Raw genomic sequence first — 24238 nt, forward strand, 5'->3', positions numbered from 1 at the left:
GGCGTTTTATTTCCCTTCTGGTGTTTAGCCCTTGTCACATTCTCTGAAAACTTGTGGGTTGCAGAGTATTTTATAAAATACAAGCTGAGATTCCCAGGCTATAGCATAATTCTATCAGCTAAGATTTAAAAAGCTATTAAAATTGCAGGTGGTTAGAGAAAGAGCAAAAATGGCAATACTGTTTAAGGTATAGGTTAACTCCAATGTTAAAATGAAATGTGGTTAAATCCAGAAAGAACAGTCAGTTGTCCGCACTAACCAGCTAGGGAGTTCAGGGAATATAAACCTAGGTTTTTGAGGCAGAGAGACTAGTGTTGCCCTGAACTACATAGGCAACATTGCTTTGCTTGCCAGCTCCTACCAGCCTAAGCTAGAAGAAGCGGAAGCTGATAGCTCATGGGCGGGCAATTATTTTGGGTGGAGGGCTCCTTACACAGTTTTGGCAAGCTGTTGAGGGCTGCATGGGTAGCCCCGCCCCTTGACAGGTGCCCTGCCCCCTGGTCGCCATCTTGGGACCAATGTCTCAGGGCCAGCACTAGTGGGGCTCAGAGCAGGGTGCAGGCTGGCGGGGGTCTGTGGAGCCAGGCTGGGCTGCACCAGCAGGGAGAGGGGGAGCTGGCCTAGCTCCAGAGAGCCCCTGCTGGCTGGGACCCTATATTCCTGCCACCATGCTCTGGATCCCAGTGGCACTGCTCCTGGGACACCAGTGTGGTCCCTGTGCTCCCACTCACTCCCAGTGCTCCCTAGCTCCGTGGTATAGACTGGGGGCAGTATGCAGCCCCAACCCCATGTTCACTGGCAGGTAATGAGCTGGTGCTGAGTGCGGGGAAAAGCAGCCCCTCCCCCCCCCTGCTGCAGCCACTTGCAGCCTGCATGGGGCTGTCCTGAGCCGGCATTGGTAGCCCCATGGGGCTGTGAGCGGCTGCAGCATGGGGCACTGGCCACAGGGCAGGAGAGAGGTCACTTTTCCCACACTCAGCACCAGCCTGTAACCCACCCCTGAAGCCAGCCTGGGCCCTGCACCGGCTCCAGGCTTGCCTGTTGGGGCTGTGCAGGACGGCAGCAGCTGCGGCCCATCTGCTTGTGATGCTGGGCAGTGTTTGCCACCGCTGCCTCTTGGCTGCCCAGCACATGAGCTCCGGATGGGCAACAGCAGCAAACATTGACCTGCACGGCAAGCCTGGGGGGTGCAGCTAATGCTGCCGTGCGCATTCCTGACAGGCGAGCCTGGAGCTGGCATGGGGCCCAGGCTGGCAGTGGGGGCAGTTTGCAAGTTGGTGCTGACTGCAGGGGAAATGCAGCCCCACGCCCGCCCCGTGGCTGGTGCCCTGCACTGCCGCCACCTTGGGTTACAAGCAGGTGCTAAGCACAGGAAACAGCCTGCCTGGGCCGGCCTGTGCCTGCTCAGAACAGCCCTGTGTGGGCTGCGAGTGGCTGCAGCAGGGAGCATGGGGCATGGGGCAGGCAAGGAGCCACTTTTCCCCAGGCTACTTCCCTACCCGGGGTCCTCCCCTGCCCTTCCCCACCACTTACCTGAGCTTCCCATGCCTGTGCAGCCACATGGTCCCAGGCCAGAAGCCCCAAATGGGGCTTCCAGCTGGGGAGATGGGGCCAGGTGGGCACTGCTGTTGCGGGGGCCTGCCAGGCTTCCCATGTGTCCTACTGCCCCTGGTTTCTGTCATTTTTGACAGGAACCAAGGACAGATGTTAATTTTCTAAATTTTTCAGAGGCCCCATGGGCCGGATAGAATGGCCTCGTGGGCTGGATGCGGCCCACGGGCTATATTTTGCCCACCCCTGTGCTAGCTAGACCAGGTACTCCCAGGGGCTAAAAGAGTCAGTAGGTGAGGAGGTGGCTTCAGCAGCAGTATGAAGGCCCAGAAGGGGGCTTTGTGTTTTTGTAGGAGCATTTGTAGGAGCAGTTTGCTTGCATTTGTGCTGCAGTTTAAACCAGGGGACCAGATTGTGGCTGTAGAGAAGATTGGAAGCCTAGTCTAGAAGTCTACAATGGGTGCGTCTACACATTCATTAATGCACAGCAATTATGGTGCATTAAGTATAGTACCTGTAATGACAGGTACTATACTTAATGCACTGTAATTGCCGCTGCTGCATATTAACAAGAGATGAATGCTTTTTTGGTGATGTTAATGTGCATTAGACTATCTACTGCACATTAGCATGTTTTTGCCAGCTGTAATGCATGGTAGAATTAGTCTTCAGTACATTAAGTATCTTATGTAGACGTGCCCAGTGAGAGCAACCAGTGTGCTAAAGCCAAGAGGGCTGAAGCCCATATAGGCTGTTGAATAGTGTCATCCACAAAATATGAGCATGGCTATGGGGGTGGCTGGAGGCCATGATTAATACTCTTAAGGCAATATAGTGCTTGAGGGCAATACTGGTGTTGGCTGGGCATAAGCCAGGGAGAAAGAGAGGTTAGCTGAGGCTCACTTCAGGGCCCTATGGCAGCCTGCTAAAGGACTAAAATGTACATCAAGGCATGGTGGGCAAGACAAACAGCAGAGGGTACCCTGTAGAGCTGAGGTGAAGCAGGGGTAGCTTGGCCACCAGGGGGTATCACAGCTGCCCTTGGTAGCTAGGACCTGCTGCAGACACCTCTGCTTATTGTTTTCTACCTAATATGGTCCTGAATTTGGAAAGTACTAAGCACTTGATCTAAATGTCAACCATTTTAAGGTGTGTTGTATGACAGCCAGACCTGAATCACCTCAAATCACTAGTCATTGCTGAATAGTTAAATGACATGGGATCATTCTGCGAATGAACGGCAATGAATCAAATCCCTCCCCCAAAATATTAAATTTGATGTCAGTTTTGAAGATGTACATGTTCTATTGTTAAATTAAAGTAATTAAACATTATTCATTCTATTTTAATAGAATCTGTAGGTGTGTAGATTTTATTACAAATTTTAACCTCCCAGAACAAGTACATAAAAACACCTTAACTGTTATACTAGCTTCTTTCTGCAAGTTTTCTTGGTATATACTGTAGTCACAACTTCCTGGTCTTCTATTAAATGATCTAGTTCTGAAAAAAAACCCACTCCCAGTTTAGTGCATTTTACCACTGCTTAATGCTTTTCTAATTGGATTCAGGGTTCCAGCTGGAAAGCAGGCAAGGGAAGCAGAGGGAAAATTTGTCCCTAGGCATTTCCTTGATAGGGCTCATTAAGTAACCAGCCCCAAAGGAAGAGAAAAAAGATGGGAATTTGGTGTCCTTGGAAAGGTAGGAATCTCCAGCAATGCGTATAAGCTCCAAAATTTGTATGACAAAACCAAAATAGCTGTGATCTTGCTGGAAAGACTGAACTTTTTAACACTCATATTTTCTCATAAAACCAGTTATTATTTCCAGCTAGTGCTAAGTCATTTTATTTGCATTAACAAAAAATATTATGAATAGAAGTCAGAGATGGCTATTGCTGTAAACAGAAATTGCAATTCCATTTACTTAATTGGCAGGGACCCAATATCTTTTCATTTTTACAACAAAAGCAGCTGAGATTTTGCAAAAAATACTAATAATACAGCTTCAAATGATGAGCTTAAATATAAGATGGGACATGTGATATCACACTCTCATCAGGAAGAGGACGGAGGAGATAGGAAAGACCTCAAGCGTGACCTTGCTGAGAAGAAATAATTAAATTATTTGTTGAAAAATAAATACATAACAAATCTCCAGTACATATAACATGTATTTTTGCCTGAGAATAATTTGCCAGATAAACTGGTCATTACTTCATGTATTTACTGTGGGCTACATTGTGTCTCCCTTGCTCATGATGAGTAACATCCTACTTCATAAAATGTCCCATGAGTAAGGGTAGGAGGTGCTAGTCCTCAGACAATTCATTATTTAGAGTGACCCAGATATTGATACTGACCAGCATCTTTCTGCTACAAGAATCAATAACATTTTGTATTATATTAATAATGCTTTTATAATTTGGCCTAATTTGTTAAGCTTGCTGTGTTGTTGGATCCCTAGATCACGTGGTGTGGTTTTTTATTTTAAACCTGACTGGAACTATTTTTAGCAAGAGAATAAGGAAGGATGAATAACAGATGCTGAAGAATTAAAAATACTTGTGCTACAGTCCTGAATTGGCTTTATCACAGATTTTCTAACTAATGCTTCAGGGAGATACAAAGAGGGAAACACCCTCATAAACAAAAAGGTTGCAATTTTGGACAGCTGCCTAAAGACCTATACAGAGTTGCCCATCCTCACACCACCTATATTCAGGGATCAGAAACACTTGACAGCAAGCACTGTATATCTGTGGGGTCTACCATACTGGAGACCAGGACACCTGGATGGTACTGTAAATACTAATAATATGTATCACTAGAGCACAATGCGATAATAGTGCAGCAGTTCTTGCTGGTGGCCTTCGTGTCAGTTTGGGAGAGAACCATGAAGAATAAAATCATTGTTTTCTAGCTGCACCTAATACACACCCTCAGAGTACTTGTTCCTAACCATCTGAGCCCTAAATATATGTTTATTAGTAATAACAGTATTAAGTGAAATACCATATTTACTCAAATATAAGACAACTCTGGTTATAAGATGACCCCTCCAACAATTACATGTTATATGGTAAATTAATACATTTGTTATATTTTCCAGGTATAGCATCTAATTATTGCAGGTTTGCCTTGAATTTGTCCCCCTCCCACTGTTGCAGCAGGACAAATAAATCTTGGGGTTCAGGTAGCCCCCTTGCCCTCTGCCTCCCTGCTACTTCTTCCCCCTGAAGCCCCTTTTCCCCTTCCTTACTGTCAGACCCTGCTCTCCCTGCACACACGGACATGAGGAACAAATTTGAAAACACTAACCTTGAAATTAAACATATCTGTAGTAATTTGCATATAGTACCCATAGATTTAGTTAATCCAGAATTGATATGTTACCTTTTTTGAAACTGCTGCAAGTTTTAGCACAGGTACTCTTTTAAGAAGCACTTGTGTACCTTCTTCTCTATAGGGCAGACTTTTAAAAATGTTGCAAGGGCCAAATCAGTTCCAAATTCTACTGGGAAAAGCCCAATAGTCAAGTTCCAAGTTTCAACTGAGCAGAGCTCAATCATTCAAATCCATGTGGCTCTACCACCGGGCAAGCATCTTCCATCACAGACTCATCAGTCCAGGGCTCATCACTCCCCAAATCCACAGCAGCATCCTGTATGCAAGCTCCAATCCTAGAGGCCTTGGAGTTTGAATGCCCTCTAGTCTTACTGGTTCCTAGCCAAAAAGGCTGAAAGGAGGAAGCCAGAGGGAAAGTTAGAATGCAGTCCCCCATTACCACAACATTGTGTAGTCAGGTTTCCTGCACTAAGGAAACCTGCAGGGGTCAGCATGCCCAGAGTGCAAGGAGTAGGCCTTACCCTAGGAAAACTACCATGGTGATCGTGGCTCACCTGACAGTCCAAAACCCATCATTTACATTTCATCATACACATTCTTGTCATGATATCCACTCTGTGCACTCCCACTCCCACATGTCTGCACATCTACATGGCCATCACCATCACCCTTGCCCATCACAAAGACATGCAACGTCTCCTTACACCCTAAGCTTATCCCACCCCCTCTCCCTCCTCCCCTACCCCTGTCTATTTCTTTCTGTTCTTTCATTTGTCTCTGTCATTGCTGTTGTCACCTTTATTTTCTTCTCTCTTGTTGTCTCCTCCACCTTTGTCATCATTGCCATCAACATCATCGCCATCATCATTGCTCTCTTCAGGGGGCCTGCCTCTGAACAGTCTGCAACAGTCCATTCTCTTCCAGATGATCCCTGCTATCTCCTCCATGATGCCTTCCACGTTTTTGTTATAGCCTTGCATCTCTTTCAGTCCCAAACAACTATGCATGACAGTAGTCCAAAGCCAAAAGGCTCATGATTTACCATATAATTCATTGGGCTAGACCCCAGCAGTTGGCAGCGTTTCAAGCAATGGTGATCCCACAGTTCAGCACTGCTCAGTATGTGTGTGTTCTCCACATACTCCCCACAAAGGATCCTTATGCTAATTAGCTCCCACTTGTGACTGGAACCAGGTGTTTTTGTCACAAGTCCTGGGATGCTCCAAACATTTACATGCAGATGACGCAAAGGAAACCTGTTTTGGTCTCAAGTCATGGAGGGTGCACCACATCAATCATATGTGACAGGCTGAGAGAGGAGGCAACAGAGGGATTGTGGGTCAACTGTTTGGGGCCTGTGGCAGGGCATGTTTGCTGCCCACCACTTTAAGGGGCTTAAGCAGGCTGTGGAGCAGCCAGCAGGTGTGGCCTGTCCCTATTACATGGTCACATGACTGAAAGGGGGCCATTGGATTAGAGGAAGGCTGGGCAACTTCAATATAAGCCCAGGCCCTAGGAGCAGAGCTGGTAGTTGCATCTAGGGAGCCAGAGGAACAACATCACTTGGCCTGCAGACTACAGCTCCCAGAACACCTGGAACACTATGCGGATGGAGGAGGTTCCTGGTCCTGGGTAAGACCTGAAACTGCACCCTGTTCAGATTGGATAGTGTGGTGGAGCTGCCTGTGGTGGAGCAGTTTCCAGGAAATGCTGCACCTGGGGCTCCCCAGTGAAAGGCAAGGATGAGATGCCATATAGCCTCAGCCTTTGCTGCCTTTTGGCATGGAGGGAAAAGGCTAGGGGAGCACACCCCGACAGAAAAGCATAGGGTCCAGGCCAATTAAGTAGGGCCTGAGACAGGGCCAAGGGGTGTAAGGCCCAGCAGCCCAGTGAGGGGCAGAGAAATGGCCCTAGTAAAGGGAAGAGTAGCATCCCAGAGAGGGGCTAGAGGCTGAGTTTGGCCTGGTGTGGGACAGAAAGCCAGAGGCTGCATAGAGTAGCATAGGATATGTGGGGGCCTGAAGGACTATGCATAGAATGGCTGGAGTAGAGGCCCCAGTGCAAGGCAAGGCAGAGTAGATATCCCAGTAGGGGGCATGTGGCCAAGGTATGTCTGAGGATGCCTGAAGCCAGGTTTAGGCCAGAGGCTGTGTGTGGCCCACCTAAGGAGCCAGGAGGAGTAATAGTGGATCTGGATGCCATCTGCAAGGCCTGGAACATGGTGCAAGGCAGGGATGGGCAAAATGCAGCCCAGGGGCCAGATGTGGGCCACCAGGCCATTCTATCCAGCCTGCAGAGCCCCTAAAAAATTTAGAAAATTAATATTCATCTGCCCTAGGCTGCCTGTCATGTGGCCCTCAATGGCTTGCCAAAACTCAGTAAGCAGCCCTCTACCCAAAATAATTTCCCAGCCCTGGGGTAAGGGGAGGTTTGGAGCCGTATATTTGTTCCTTGGCATCAAGGCAATAAAATGGGCAGCCTCCAACATTTTCTATCTAGTTTGATATATCAAGGCGTGGCAGGAAAGGCAGGGTGGACTGCCCTAGACAGGTAGGCAGCTGATGTTGTGAATGGCCTTGAGATGACCCCCTTGTCACAGGTCCCATTCAGTGATGTTTGGTAAAGAAACAGGAATCTTATTGTAAATGGGAAAGAAAGGTATAGTTCAGCTGTGGGAGTAAAGAACAGGTTGAAATGTTTTCATTGTAGTGGCTTACCATGGCTTGGAAAAGAGTTGGCGATGATGGGGGCTGTGTTTAATGGCCACTACCATACATCTTACTCATATGGTCAGCACTAACCTATCCTTATAGTAGATTTCCTTCAGCATCTTTATCCAGTATAGGCCATGTGCGTTATGGTCATGCTCAGTGTTGGCTGCATTTAATCAACTTTATAGTTGATTTCATTGCTGAGCACATGCTGATTTTGGCAGCAGTTTAATAATAGATAGTGTATTTAATAAGGTTTCCTTGTATGCTAATGTAAGATGAGGAGCTTTTCTCCCAATGTCAATAGTGGAAAAAATAACCTCATCCAGTATTGAGTAAATATGCTACTATTATATATTCATGCAATTATATTCATAGTTTTTATTCAAGACTTAGAAAAAAATCCCTTAGTCATCTAGTCTAACCTCTGTACTCCAGATGTCATACAGTTTTACTCAGATAGTCCTCTACTGAAAGTTAAAATGTATGATTGACTAAAGCAGGGATATCAAAGATATAGCTCACAGGTTGGATCTGGACCACAGTGCTGCTTGTAGGTCTTGCACTGGACCAGTGTGCAGTCTACATGAGATATGTGCCAAACCAGCCACGTGTGGTAAATGTGGCATGTGGAACCGGTCTGGTGCAGGCTGCATTGTGGAACACAGAGCTACTTTGGCATGTGCTGTATGCAGCACATGGGATGTGCAACAGGAAGCCAGAAGGCTCCTGTTACTTTAAGAGGAAACTGTAGCAGGCTGAACTGTCTCAGGGAGGCCTGGCCACCAGAAAGCAGGCGAATGCTAGAAAACAGACAAACTTGTAGCCAGATGCCAATAGTAAGATGCCTGGGGACAGATGTCTGGGCTCCTAAGGGGTCAAGAGCTTCAGGCAACATAGCTAAGTGGCAGCAAAGGAGGACTGGCTGGTCATTACAGCCAGAATGAAAACCCCTGTGTGTGGCTGCAGAGGCACCTGGCTGGCAGAGGCAGGGCTTAGGAGGCACATAAAGTCAGTGCCTGAGACCAGGCAGGTAGTCTGCCCTGCAGCCCATGAGATGGCTGTAGAAAGGTGCCTGATAGAGATCCTGTTTTACCTGCGCACTGCAAATAAGGAACTGGGGGCTTGCAGGGGACAAGGTCTCAGGATGAGTAGGGTTTTGTTATACAGCCAGTGGGCTAAGAGTTTGAGTTACAGCCGGTGTACTTATGTTTTTGTCTGAGCTTTACCAGTGAACTGGATTGTGACTATCAGGGGAGCAGGAGATCGCGTAGCGACAGAGGGCACAAGAGGGGTTGAGTCTGCCTGGGTTTCCGAAGAGCACAAGCATGTTTTGAGCCTTGCCAGAGGTCAGGATCAAGGGAAAGGCAGGCAGAGGCTGAGAGGGCCAAATCCTATCTGGGAGATATAGGAGAGGTGGCCTGAGGCCAAGAAGGCTCAGGCCAGAGCCTGAGAGGGGTGGAAGCCAGGGCTTGGGGCCCACATCCCAAGAGGAGTAAAAGCCAGGGCCTGGGGCATACAGGGACAGAGACAGAAGCCTACAAGGGTGAGGCAGGGGCTCGAGTCCAGAAGCTAGGTCCCAAACTGTGGGCCTGAGCTAAAGGGCTCAGCCAAAGGAAAGGGATGGAGGCTGAGATGGCTGAGGCCCCAACAGGGGCACTGAGTGCTGGTGAGGCCTGAGGGGGCCTGATATTGAACTGGGGCCAAGTGCCCACTGAAACAATTCATTGGTAACGCCTGTGAGGCATGTGCATGGATGTAGGGTAGGTCAGAGGCCATGAATAGTTTTAAGACTTCACATGCCCTGATGGCAGGGATAAGCTAAGAGGGCTCAACATTGGAGGGATGGGATTTGGACCAGCAGGGTCTGGGAGAGAATTGCTGGCTGAGAAATGGACAGGGGCTTGATTTGGGACCCAAGGGCAGCCTCCCTTATTACCCATCAACCAGTTACATCAAGGCATGGCAGGAAGGAGAAAAAGGAGAAGGGAGCCAGAACAGATCAGGAGCCATGTGGCCCACCAGGGAGCATCATGGCCACCTTTAGGGCCATTTGTGTTTGAAAATGGATCCAGCAGACATGCTGCATGTGGCACGCGGGTTTGGAAATGGTGTCTGTATGCAGTACACAGGACATGTTGCATATGGGGCCAGAGCCCAGGCATACTGCCTGCCATGTGCTGGGCCAGTCAGGGGAGCATGCTCAAAGCGACATCTGCACCAGACTGGCCCTGCATGATGGATCAGGGTGGGCCTGATGAGTTTGGTACCCCTAAACTAACGCATATTTGCCAAGTCTTTATTGTGCGTGTTGGCCAAAATTTGAACAAGAATCTGCTATTTTAGGTGCAGCAGTGTCTGAGTGTCCAATGTTGGCCTGAAGCTGGAAAACAAAACACTGAGATACCCACATGAAAAAGGCTGTTGAAAATTTGGACAAAATGTGCCAAACCCTATACAGACTTGTAATCAGGGATCCTGTTTTTTTTCTGATAACCTCCCCCCCTCCAAATTTCCTGATTAAAAAAACCCCTCAAAAATCCACATTTTTCTGTGATTTAAACTGAACCACCACTCAATTTTATATATTATTGAGTGGTGTTTCATTTTAAAAATCAGAGAAATATGGGGATTTTGCAGGGGGGGGGGGGCAGGGGGAGGGGTTTAATCACAGAAAATGTGTGCCTTTCCCTTGATCCTGACCTCTGGCAGGGCTCAAAATATGTTCGTGCCCTTCAGCAACCCAGGCAGGCTCAACCCCTCTTGTACCCTCTGTCGCTACGCGATCTCTTCCTCCCCTGATAGTCACAATCCAGTTCACTGGTAAAGCTCAAACAAAAACATAAGTACACTGGCTGTGACTCAAACTTTTAGCCCACTCATAACAAAACTCTACTTATCCTGAGACCTCATCCCCTGAAATCCCCCAGTTCTTTATGTTGCAGTTCGCAGGTAAAACAGGATCTCTATCAGGCACCTCTCTACAGCCATCTCATGGACTGCAGGGCAGACTGCCTGCCTGGTCTCAGGCACTGACTTTATGTGCCTCCTAAGCCCTGCCTCTGCCAGCCAGGTGCCTCTGCAGCCACACACAGGGGTTTTCATTCTGGCTGTAATGACCAGCCAGTCCTCCTTTGCTGCCACTTAGCTATGTTGCCTGAAGCTCTTGACCCCTTAGGAGCCCAGACATCTGTCCCCAGGCATCTTACTGTTGGCATCTGGCTACAAATTTGTCTGTTTTCCAGTAGTCCACCTGCTTTCTGGCGGCCCTCAGTGGTGTTTCATTTTAATCATGGAAAATGTGGATTTTGGGTTATTTTTTAAAATCAGAAAATTTGGGATTTTTTTTTTTTTTATCACAGAATACCAGGATCTGTGCTTATAAGAGAAGCTACACCTAATTGTTTATAATCTAAAGAGAGAACCCTCTTGCCCCCAAAGATGAATGGTAAGACAAAGGAAATGGGCAAGGTTATGATGAGAACATGATCTGGTATACCTATGGAGGGGTTTTGAAAGCCAGTGGAGAAGAAAGTGCTGCCCAGATCAGCCAAATTCTGAGCCACTTGCTCTGTTTTTTTCTGGCTGTTGTTTCACTCTGACTTCAGATTTGGAACACAAAACCTCATAAGTTTTAATATTTTATATATGATACTAAATATCTCATGGGATTGAAACAAGAAGGTTATCAATCCCAGTGCTGATTAAGTCATGTTATCGTTTTATTTATAGAGCAGTCTGTCTTTTTTAACAATAAAAAATGGAACAGCATGTGCTACACAAAACCTTCATTAGTTTTCACTAAGTGTTTTCAAATCTTATACCTCTTAAATGAGGACAAGGTCCAGGTCAAAGTATAAAGAAAAATAATTGCTAGAGAAATGCTTTATGACCTAATCTAAGATGGATAAGCAATTAGATTAGCATTTGCCAAAAACAACAAATTGACTGGTGTACCTTCTAAAGACAAGTAGCTATAAAAAGAGTAGCAAACCCAGAGAATTGTTCCAAAAGGAAAATACATGTTCAACTTAGAATGGCTTATAACTGATGGGAGCTTCTGACATTTTATATATTAAATCTCACTTAGCAGATTCTCAGGTCTTGTACATGAACAAAAGTTATACTGCTTTAATTGTATACAGGTAAGAGTGAAACAGCCTCCTCCTCCCCTTAGTATGGACATATTCAGGATCATAAAGTAGAACTTGAAGGGAATATGCATACCAATTTAACTTAGTCCCATAGAGGCAGGGAGTGAAAAAGCTGCAACAGAACCAGCATTCCAGAGTCTGTATGGACCAGTCACTGAAGAGTCTTTGGATCCCTGTTTGCCCTCCAAGCCTTTGAGAAGCCTTCCCTTACCTTCATTGTTTGTTTTCAGTTAAAGAAACAAAGCAAGGAATCCTGACAATATGCTGAGACATGAGCAGGGAGAGGAAAAATGGCAAGTGAACTGTGAGACTGGAAGGAAAAAAAAGGTTCCAGACTGTGAGTATCCAGTGATGCAGAGTGCAGAAGATATGAGATTTGGTGAAGTCAAAAGCCTTGTTTCTTCTTGAGCCTTGCTAAGAAAACCACTTCTACTAGGATCACATTTTCACTAAAATAGTACAGGGGTGTAAGGTTGTAGCTGTGTTTGTCTCAGGACATAGGCAGACAAAGTTCTTTGGGTAAATCCATTATATTTTATTAAACCAACTCAAATAGTTGGAAAAATTCTTCTTAGCAAGCTTTCGGGTTTAAATGCCCTTCATCAGGCTGAGGAAGCATCTGCAGTTGGTGTGTGCTCTTCCTGCATGGTCCACTAAAATAGTATGTGCTGACAAAATAGTTACAACAAGGTAAATGAATATAGTGACACAGTTAATATAAAACATGTAGGGGAAGGAATGTGAGTCTGAGTAGGAAACACGAAGGCTTTGTCCAATAACTACAGTGATGGTGTAGCATGTACCAGAAATTGCCAGGTACCTGTGAAAGCAGAGGTTTGCTAACCAGTGTGAGCAGGTATAAAAGTCTGTGATCAAAGGAAAAAGAGAAGCAAACACCATTAGAACTGGTGCCCTAGTGAGGAAATTGGATATCCAGCCTTGTCACCAGACTGCCCTGCTATGTAAAGGGTGCAACAAAGATCCAATTTATATAGCAGACGCACAACTACATTACCCCTGATACCCTGCAATAGGTCCCCAAACAAGTTTTCTAATACCACTGCAGAATCAGATTTGAATTCTGTATTAGGTTCCTCCAACATAATGACATGAGTATCTGCCTTAATACGCATGGTGAGTAAATCTTCTCTGCTATACTGTCCTCCCAGAACTCTCACTCCCTCCAGATTCATACGGTTTCAGCAAAATATGCACATATGGTCACAAATGAATTATGATGCACAATGAATCAGGTGCAGTTTACAAATATGCTTATTTATTTTTCAGTGCATCGTAATATATTACACCTATAATTGCAGAGCTGTGAACAGGCTTATGGGGCAGGCCAAAAGCTTGAGATGCTCCTCCCCTCCACCATATGTGTGCTTCTGTGAGAGGCACCTTACTGCAGAGGATGTGTTCAGTAACCCTTGAACAATTATGGCCCAGGCAGTTGCCCTTGCCCCAACATGAACAGCCCTGTACAATTAAGTGGCTTCTCCTGTGGACCACATTATTATACAATTTAAGCCTTTTTTAAAAAAAAAACTTGTCCCTTTCTATTAGCTCTTTGAACTATGTGATTAATTGATTTTTCAGTTCACTGACTGAATCAAAAAAAAAAAAAAGATTTATTTCCAATTGACTCAAAACATTTTAAAAAATGTTTTCTCATAATAAAGGAGTGGGGTGGGAGGGGAAGAAAACAAACAAAAAAATTAATTTGGGTTGACTAAAATACCTAAACTTTTCCAATAAATAAAAAATTGTTCCATTTTCAGTTTTTAATTTTTGACCTTTTATTATTAAGTTTTGGCAATTTTCATAAAACCCATCAGTTAGTAATGAAAAGATAAATATTTTGTTTTGAAAATGTGAAATGAACTGTTCCAACTTTCTCTTCTTTTTGTTTTTGAATTAGACTTATGCATGAAATTAAATCCAGATTTCCAAATAGTTCCAGCTGTTCCCAAACTGTATATTTTGGCAAATAATTCAGTTCCCTTAAAAATCTGAATAGGTGCCTTGATATCATTTTGCCATCCTTTTGTTAGTCCTGTTTTCAGATGAAGTGAGGGGCAGTTTGTTCTATAACTCATAATATGAAATAAAATAAATATTAGAGAAATAGAATAAACATTCCCTGTAAAATGAAGAATTAAAAAGTCAGGTTCATATGGCAAGGCATAGCAACTTGTATTCTGTAATCAGCCTGATTTTCAATGTTGTTTTCACTGTAGAACACTTGTCAAAAGTCCTCTGTAGCCTGCAAGATCAATTGCTACATCAGAATACTGCATAAAAGAAGATTAATTATAGCTGGTCCAATGGCTCAGTGAATAGTGCAAACAGGAGAGACAGTTCTGAGAGTGACCTAGGATCAGGGAGGGTTGTGAAGGCAGCTTTAGCCATTACTGTTGTTTTTGACTCCTAGCTGTGTCTGCCTGCATCAGGAGATGTCAAGACACTGCAGATGCAAGGTGCTGTCATCATCTGAACAGGGCTAATACAGCTGTTAAAAGGAAAATAGCATAAGACTGGGAAAGTGAGGAAGTGAAAATGAGGCACTGATGAAAAATTGATGATTACTTTCAGTCACTCATAAAAGGGTGACTATGAGCCACTGCCTGATATTTTGGTTTCCTCCATAGTTTTAGTTCTTTTTTCCTGTTCCTGGTTTTCCTGTTTGTGAGGTCTGTGAAGTGTGAGAGCTAAGGTGATATGAATAAACCTTGTAAAGAAGTACAGTTTCCTTCCTTCTTCCATTTTAAACTACAAAATGAAGTAGCCAACTACTCATTTTTGTGGAAAAGGCTCACAGATGTTGCCAGAGTACTAATGACTGAAATAACTGGATTGGCCCAGTCCTGCTGGAGGCACAGGTGCAGCTGGTTAGCAAACAGGCACAGGAAACAGGATAAGTCACAGAAATGGTAGGCAAGTGAGAGGTAGCCAAGGGAATTTCAGGTTTGGAACAGGTTAGTGAGCTGTGCATGTTTCTGAGGTAAGAGCTTTATACTGTTATTTATTAACCTCTGTTGTGTGGTTTTTTGCCTTGGGAATGTTGGTCCTTTTCCCCACACTGGGAAAGGTTATCACATTCTATTTAGTTTATTCAGTTGTGTCCATTTCTTTATAAGCTGCTGCAGGATCTTAGTTTCCATGTCAAAACCCATAAGAAAAATGAAAGACCCTGGGGTCAACATATTGCCTAGCCACGACTGTGTTGGGTAACTCATGTCAAAAGCAAATGTTCCCAGGCCCAAAGAGCAATTCGGCAGGGGGGCGGACAAGTACCTCCCCCTTGCCCTCTGTATCCTCAACTTCTTCCCCCTGCATCCCCTTTCTTTCCCCAGTCCCCTTACTACCAGACCCTACTCTCTCTTAATACATGGAAGTAAGGTGCAAATTTGAAAATAACGACTTTGGAATAAACATATAGGCAAATTAATATGGGTACCATAGATTTAGTTTATCCAGAATTGATGCATTTTACCTTTTTTGAAAGTGATGCAAGTTTTAACAGAGGTTCTTTAAGCAGTATTTTTGTACCTTGTATAGGGTGCATTTATACAGCACCATATAGTGACATTGCTACAGCACTGTGCTTTAGTACTACTTTTTGGAAGTACTAAAGCACAGTGAAATACGGGCAGTTACTGCACCATAGCGGCATGCAATACCCAGGGAGTGTGGTGTTACGGCAACGTAGCTGGCAATCGCATGTAGACACAGTGATTGCTACATCACCATAGCGTGCCATATGCTGACATAGCACTCACTACTTCGCTGTAGGGCGACATGTAGACTCACACATATAGTAAAATTTCTGTATGATATTAGTCCAAAACCAAAAGGATCGTGATTTACCATATAGGATCAGAATAATAGAAAATAAGGGCTGGGAGGGACCTCAGGAGGTCATCTAGCCCAACTGCCAGCTCAAAACAAGAACATCCCCAACTAGACCTTCCCAGCCAAGGCTTTGTCTAGCTGGGTCTTAAAAACCTCCAAGGATGGAGAGTCCACCTCTCTGGGTAATCTGTTCCAGTGCTTCACTTTGTGAGAGAGTTTTCCTAATATCTAATCTAAACTTTCCTTGCTGAAAATTATGGTCCACTGTAACATGCAAGTCCTTTTCTGCAGAGCTGCTGCTTAGCCAATCGGTCCCCAGCCTGGACCAGTACATGGGGTTATTTTATCCTAAGTGCAGGATGTTGCACTTGTCCTTACTGAACCTCACGAGATTTCTTTTGGTCTAGTCCTCTAATTTATTGAAGTCTCTCTGAATTTTATCCCTACCCTCCAGCTTACCAAGTACTCCCTGCATCTTCAAAATTTGCTGAGGCTGTATTTCATCTTATGTTCCAGGTCATTGATGAAGACATTGAGCAAAACTGATCCCAGGACCAAACCCTGGGGCACTCCATTTGATACCAGCTGCCAACTACACACCAAGCCATTAATGCTACTTTTTGAGCCCAATGATTTCACCAGTTTTCTCTCCACCTTATAGTCCATTAATTCAACCTGTACTTCCTTAGCTTGCTTGCAAGAGTGTTGCAGGAGACTGCATCAAGAGCCATGCTAATGTCCAGGTATATCATGTCCACTGGTTTTCATGCATCCACAGAGCTATCATAGAAGGCAATAAGGTTGGTCAGGAATGACTTGCCCGTGGTGAATCCATGTTGACTGTCCCTAATCACCTTGTTCTCTACCAAGTTCTTAGAAATGCATTCCTTGAGGACCTTCTTCATATTTTTCCAGGACTGAGATGAAGCTGACCAGTATGCAGTTCCCTGGATCCTCCTCCTTCCCTTTCTTGAAGATAAGCACTATATTTGCCCTTTCCTAATTATTCATGACCTCTCCCGATCACCATGAGTTTTCAAAGATAATGGCCAGCTGCTCCACAATCGCAATGACAGAGAATCCACAATGTACGTAAGAGTGAGAATAATGAGGAAATGGATACATTACTTTTATGTCAAAGGTCTGTAAGCAGGTGGGAGGAGTAAACATAAATCTTCACTGAAGGAGAAAGCTTTACCATCTTGTCTGCCAGAAGGCCCACCAGTGTCAAGACAGCCCTCCTCATATAAAGGATGAAGCCAGCTGGGAATCCTAGTCATAATTGATCTGTAGGATACACACAGTTTCCAGACAGGAAGATGACAAAGCCAACTGGAAGCCCTCCTGTGTGTCTCAGAGGGTACTGATGTAAGTCATACCTGTCTCCTGAGAGCAAGAACTACATTAGACTTTTACTACAGTTGGAACAGCTTTAGCAATAGCTATGCTTAAAGATAGTTGCAAGGTGGTTTCAAAAGCTGTCACTGATCAGAATTTGAGAACAGAGATTGGAGCAGCTGACAAATGATAGACAATGTAGCTTCCTGGGTAGTAGTAACAACCTTCCTGAAGATTACACCTTAGAAGAGATTTTTATAAACTGTTGTTAAAAACAATTATACACATTTTAACTTAAATGCTTCTACTTTTTTGGATGAAGAAAACCATCCTATTATTTTTCTCTCTCCAATGTGAAGGCCTTCCAATATGGAGCTGTTGAGGAAGGATAAATGATAATATCCAGAATGAAGAGAGGTGGAGCATCCCAATTAACTCACCTAGACCAGCCTCTCTAATCACTATTATTAAACTTTTAGTTATTAAAGTTAATAGCCTCTATATCAAACACCTCTAATGATCAATTACACTCTTCTTTGCAGCTAGTTCTTCAGTTGTCAAATATATTGCTTAGCTATATCTCAGACTTTCATTAGTTCATACAATTGCCATTTGGGTTTGGTCCTACAAAGAAAAGACTACCTTCTGAAATATACAGAGTTCCTGCATCTTTCCTTGTTACCTGTGGATGTTAAAGCACACATACCATCTCCCAGGACCTTACTCTAGTTTTTCAGGACCAGGTCCAATTCATGACAAGATGAATGTAATCTCTGTTTCTGCAAAGGAATGAGCATGAACTTTGTATTAGTGCATGGGTCTGCACATGCTTTATCTTGTAGGACATAGACAGAATGAGGAGAATGATAATATCAGAACACAAACCTATAGAATACCTGACTTGTTTGGGGATTTCTGTGCTATGCTAGTTCACCTGAATAAGCTTTTTTGGACTCTGTTCCATTTGTGCATCCACCCACCTGCCTGCTCACAACAAAACATGCTAGAGCAGCACAGATGCTGCCTAGGGGAAAGGAAGAGTGGCAGCAGCAACCCCAACAGAAGTAGCCTCAGGTGTACTGTAGTAGCTGAGGCAGGCACAGGGTGCCAAAAAGGGGAGGAGAACATTGATGAAGTTATTGAACATAACTGGCCCTAGGACCAGTCCCAGGACTCCATTTGATATCAGTTTCCAATTAGACATTGAGCCATTGATTACTATCCTTTGAGCCTGCTGATTCATCCAGTTTTCTATGCATCTTACAATCCATTCATCTAGCCCATACTTCTTGAGCTTGCCTGTGAGAACGTTGTGGGAGAATGTTGTATCAAAAGCCTTGCTAAAATCAAGGTGTACCATATCCACTACTCTCTCCATATCCACAGAGCCAGTCATCTCATCATAGAAGGCAATCAGGTTTGTCAGGCATGATTTGTCCATGGTGAATCCATGCTGATGGTTCCTAATCATCTTCTCCTCCTCCAAGTGCTTAGAAATGGATTCCCTGAGGATCTGCTCCATGATATTTCCCAGGGACTGAGGTGAGGCTAACCAGTCTGTAGTTCTCTGGATCCTCCTTCTTCCCTTTCTTAAACACAGTCACTATATTTGCCCTTTTCCAATCATCTGGGACCTCTCCCAACAGCCATGAGTTTTCAAAGACAATAGCCAGTGGCTCTGAAAGCACATTGGCCAACTCCCTCAGGACCCTCAATTGCATCATGCCTAACTCCAGGGACTTGTACACACATCCAGCTTTTTAAAATAGTCCCTAACCTGTTCTTTCACCACTGTCAGTTGCTTGCCTCCTCTCTAAACTGTGTTGCCAGGTGCAGTAGTCTGGTATCTGACTTTGCCTGTGAAGACTAAGCTAAAAAAGGCATTGAGTACTTCAGCCTCTTCTACATCATCTGTCACTAGGTTGCCTCCCCCATTTTGTAAGGGACTTGCACTTTCCCTCATCTTTCTCTTGTTGCTGACATACTTGTAGAACCCCTTCTTGTTATCCTTGATGATCCTTGCTAGCTGCACCTCCAATTGTCCTTTGGCTTTTCTGATTTCATTGCTGCATACCTGAGCAATACTCTTATATACCTGCATCAATGTTTGTCCAAGTTTCCACTTATAAGCTTCCTTTTGTGTTTTATCTCACTGAAGAGTTCCCTGCTAAGCCAAACTGGTCTTCTGCCATACTTGTTAGTCCTCCTGTGCATTGGGATGGTTTGTTCCTTCACCCTTAGTAAGGTTTCTTTAAAATATAGCCAGCTCTCCTGGACTCCTTTCCTCCTCAGACTTGCCTTGCAGGGGATCTTGCCCATCAGTTCCTGAGTGAGTCAAAAACTGCTTTTCTGAAGTCCAAGGCCCTTACTCTGCTGCTTTCCTTCCTTTGTTTAGGATGCTGAACTCAATCATCTCATGGTCACTGCTGCCCAAGTTGCCATCCACCACTACATTCCCTTCCCATTCTTCCCTGTTTGTGAGCAGCAGATCAAAAAGAACATGGCCCCTAGTTGGCCTTTTCAACACTTGCACCAGGAAGTTCTTCCCATTAGCAATGGTTTCACCATGCTTTTACCAAATATAGTGTTTTGTAGCAAGATTCCTCACATATAAAGAGTTTAAACAGCTTTAGAGCCTGTAAGGCTCCCTAATTATCCTTGTTATTGTCTTTGAAGCTCCTATAACCCAGGGAGAGCTGCTTTTGTTTAGTGCTGCATGGGCTTGAGTCCTACTATATCCCCATTTGGTCAGATATTCAATGCCTAGGAAAACAAATACCTAGAATTCATATGGGCCTGTATCCACTGCTGTACAATGCACAAGCTATCAATTGGTAATCAGAAGTATGTGAAGGGGTTGTGAGATAGAATAACAGAGGAGAGCACCTGGCCGTGCGCCTGCATTTAAACGGGGAAGTGGACGTTGGTCAAAGTTATGCCAGAGCAGTTGAGGAGAACTGGTAGGTATGTGGGCAACCCAGCTAGCTGGTAAACCAGTGAGGGAGGGAGGGGTACCGGAGAAAGGACTTGGAAGAAGAGCATGCGTTGCTTTGGGTTGGAGATGCTGTGGATAAACTCATCTCTCATTTCAGTAACCTCCTTACAAAGTGGCATTGGTAACCTGCTCAAATGCCAGATGAGTCCCAACAAAAATATGTAAATGAAAGGCATTTTAATGTGAATCCACTCCAGTTAACCTGAAAAAAATATCAAGTGTAGACAAGCACATAAAACAGTCAACTACCACACTCTTCAGAAGAAGGAAAAAACTAAGCTGAACTCAGACAACAGTAGTTTCTTTTATTTGTCAAAGGACTGCAGAAGTAAAATAAATATGAATAGAGAAACCAAACTGTCAGGAGGTTTCTATTGAAAGATGGGGACATATTGTTTGATAATTTTTGCCCACTTTTCCAGCTAACTCCATGTAATGGGCAGATTGGCTGTTTAAGGGCATGTGTAGATGAAACAGGGGTCCTAAATTTAAGTGGTGGGTTTTAAAAAACACTGCTTCAATTTAGGGCTGATTAAACCCCTGCTGTAGTAATTGGGCAATTATAGGGTTAAAGTGTTAAAAGGAGTGGTGTTATCCAGCCAGAGAATTGAGAGCTCCTAGTTATTTGAAAGATTATGTCCGGGTGGTAAATTAAGAGGGGAGGAATGTAGTAATTAGGCAATTATAGGGTTAAAGTGTTACTGCTTATTATTATGGGATGGAGCCTGAGACCAGAACTCCACCTTCTGTTGTTCCAGAGTTACTTTCATTTTCCCAGTTAGGTGCTGTTTGTTCCTGAATAAAACAGCCTGAGGTTTGGGGCCTGGAGAAAAGTAAGTCTCAGTATTCTTTGTTAAGTAAGGAACTTAACAGTGACGACAAGAAAATATAACTATGTCTTCTATGGGAAAATTGAGGAATTGAATCTAGACACTGAGGATTGGCAGCAATATATTGAGAGATTGGGCCATTATTTTCAAGCTAATGAAATCACTGATGGGAACAAACAGAAGGCAGTATTTTTCAGTGTTTGTGGCAGGAAAACATATTCCCTTTTAAGAAGTTTGTTGCAATCTCAAAAGCCAGGTGATAAAAGTTTGGCAGAGTTGCAAAAGATCTTATCTGAACATTATACTCCAAAGCCAACCACTGTTGTAGAACAGTTCAAATTCCATAAGAGGAGGAAGGAAGGTGAATCTATCTAAGAGTATATTGCTGAGCTCAAAAAGCTAACTGAACACTGCTCTTTTGGAAATGTTCTAGAGGATATGTTGAGAGAAGGATTTGTTTGTGGAGTTGGTGATGTAAAAATCCAAAAACAATTACTTAGAGATGGGGACCTGACCTGGGACAAACCTGTAACGGTGGCAACTGCCATGGAAGCAGCAGTGAAAAATGTACAGATTTACATCTAGACCACAAAGAAACTCAACATGAGCCTATAAACCAAGTGCAAAGCTCTCAACGAAAGTTTAGACTTGGAGACATGTTTTCGCTGTGGAGGCATGCATTCAGCCTCAGTTTGCAGATGCAACATATCCCAGTGCCATAGATGCAGAAGGATGGGACACTTAGCAAAAAAATGCAGGGGGGTCTATCCAGCTGCACAGCAAGGTCAGGCCAAAGGAAAGGGAAGAAAGCAAAAAGCTTATCACACACAGGAGGAGGAGGGAGAGGAGGCAGATGAAGTTGGTCCACACTGTTTACTGTGTAATGGAAGATAAAGTGGAACCTTGCAGAGTAACTGTACAGTTAAATAATCAGCCTGTATGCATGGAAATAGATACAGGAGCTTTTGTCACAGTTGTTAATGAAGAGACTTATTAACAGTGTAAAGCAGGCCTGAGTCCATTGGAAAAGACAAGAGTGAAACTAAAGCCTTACACTGGGGAAAACATCCCAGTAATAAGATCAGTAAGTGTCCCTGTTACATATACAGGACAACAGAAAACCTTAAAGGCCTTAGTAGTAAAAAGAGAGAGGCCAAACTTGTTTGGTAGGACATGGCTAAAAAAAACTCAGACTAGATTGGGAAGAAATATGTAAGTTAGACTTACAGGAAATGCCAGCCTTAAAATAAATCCTGGGGGTCTACCCTGCAGTATTCCAAGAGGAGTTAGGTACTTTGAAGGGAATAAAGGATAGGATTTATATCCAAGAGGGCAGCCAGCCAATGTATTTCAAAGGCAGGCCAGTTCCATATGCCCTCAGAGAGAGAAATGAAACATAATTGGATAGATTGGAACTAGAGGGCAGCATCTCCCCTATGCAAATTGCTGAATGGGCAACATCCATTGTACCAGTGGCCAAACCTGATGGAACCATACGTATCTGTGGGGACTATCAAGTCACAGTCAATCAAGTTTCTAAGTTAGACAACCAGTCCATTCCATGCACCGAGGACTTGCTAGCAGTGCTTGAAAGAGGCTAACATTTTAGCAAGTTGGACATGCCTTAGTAAGGCTTATCAACAGATGGAACTCAAGGAGGACTGTAAGAAATTCACTACAATAAATATACACAAGGGATTGTACCAATGTAATAGATTGCTTTATGCAGTTTCATCAGCCCCTGGCATATTCCAAAGGGTCATGGAAAACCTCTTACAGGAGATTCCAGGGGTAGTGGTGAGGATTGATGATATCCTCATCATGGGAAAAAAGTGATAAGAAACCCCTGGCAACACTCAAGAGAGTATTTCAAAAGCTGGAAGAAGGGCTACATTTGAAACAAAATAAATGCTTTTTCATTAGGCCTGAAGTGCAATACTTAAGGACATAAGACCGACAAGGAGGGAGTTTATCTCATGGCAGATAAAATCACAGCTATTGAAAAGGCACTGGCCCCACAAAACATGTCAAAACTTCGGGCATATCTGGGAGTGTTGAATTATTATCATTGGTTCCTTCCAAACCTTTCAGCTCTCTTAGAACCTTTACATCACCTCCTAAGGAAAGGAACCTCATGGAATTGGGGAGGTAGACAAGAAAAAAAACTTCCAAGAATCTAAGAAGATACTTAAATCTTACTTAGATTTAAGCTACTTAAGCTACTTAGAGCTTTTGGTTCAATTTGATCCCAGCAAAGAATTAATCCTGTCCTGATGCTTCATCTTATGGAGTGGGGGCTGTGTTGTCCCACAAACTGAACAATCAGGAAGAATGGCCTATTCAATATGCCTCAAGGACACTAAACAAAGCTGAACGGGGTTATTCTTAGTTGGATAAGGAAAGTTTAGCTATTATATTTGGCCCAAAGAAGTTTCACCAGTATCTGTATGGGAAGGCTTTCACCATCATAACAGACCACAAACCTTTGGTAGGATTATTTAAGGAAAATAAAACAGTACCCAGTATGGCAGTGGCACGACTACAGTAGTAGGCTTTGACCCTAGCTGCATATGAGTAAAAGATTCTTTACAAGGCAGGCCATCAGCATGGGAATACTGACACCCTGAGCGGACTACCACTCAGCTCCTACAGAAGAGCGCCCCAGGGAAGTAGTCTTGTTGTTGGAATATTTGGAACAGACACCAGTGAAGGCTTCTCAGATTAAAATGTGGACTAGGCAGGATCCTGTCCTGTCTAGGGCAATGCACTACTCCTTACAGGGCTGGTAAAAACAGAATCTGGGAGGAGAGCTTTGGCCCTTTTGGACCAGAAGTACCAAACTGAGCATAGCGGATGGCTGTAGTTTGTAGGGTATGCGAGTAGTAGTCCCCCCTCAAGGATGACAGAAAGTGCTGGCAGAACTACATGAGGCACATCCTGGAATTTCCTGAATGAAAGCTCTGGCTCGCAGCTGTGTGTGGTGGCCATGCCTAGATGAAGACCTAGAAAAGTTGGTCAAGCACTGCCCCCCATGTCAAGTATATCAGCAGTCACCGCACAGGCACTCTTGCATCCTTAGGAAAGGCCAGGACAGCCTTGGTTTCGTCTGCACATAGACTATGCCGGTCCCAATTTAGGAAAAATGTGTTTGATCATAATAGATGCTCATTCGATATGGCTGGAAGTGCACCTCATGAACTCAACAACTTCAGAAGCAACCTGTGACAAGCTTTGACAGACTTTTGCCATGCACAGATTGCCTGTGGTATTCGTCACAGATAATGCTCCAAATGTCACTAGTCATGAATTTAAGGAGTTCCTTAATAAGAATAGAATTAAGCACATTTAAATGTCACCATACCACCCAGCTTCGAATGGTCTGTCAGAGAGAGCTTTGAGGACCTTTAAAGAAGGGATGAGAAAAATGACCAATAGAAGTTTAGAGACAAAATTGGCT

The 24238-nt window shown here is 44.1% G+C and overlaps 1 non-coding gene across 1 annotated transcript; it reads right to left on the minus strand.

Moving 5' to 3' along the window:
* Positions 1–5305: 5305 nt before the first annotated feature.
* On the minus strand, positions 5306–5462 carry LOC112549365. Its single transcript, XR_003092766.1, has one exon. It is a non-coding gene; the product is annotated as a U1 spliceosomal RNA (small nuclear RNA).
* Positions 5463–24238: the final 18776 nt, after the last annotated feature.

Source organism: Alligator sinensis, unplaced genomic scaffold, assembly GCF_000455745.1.
Source record: "Alligator sinensis unplaced genomic scaffold, ASM45574v1 scaffold866_2, whole genome shotgun sequence".
NCBI classification, from domain to species: domain Eukaryota; kingdom Metazoa; phylum Chordata; order Crocodylia; family Alligatoridae; genus Alligator; species Alligator sinensis.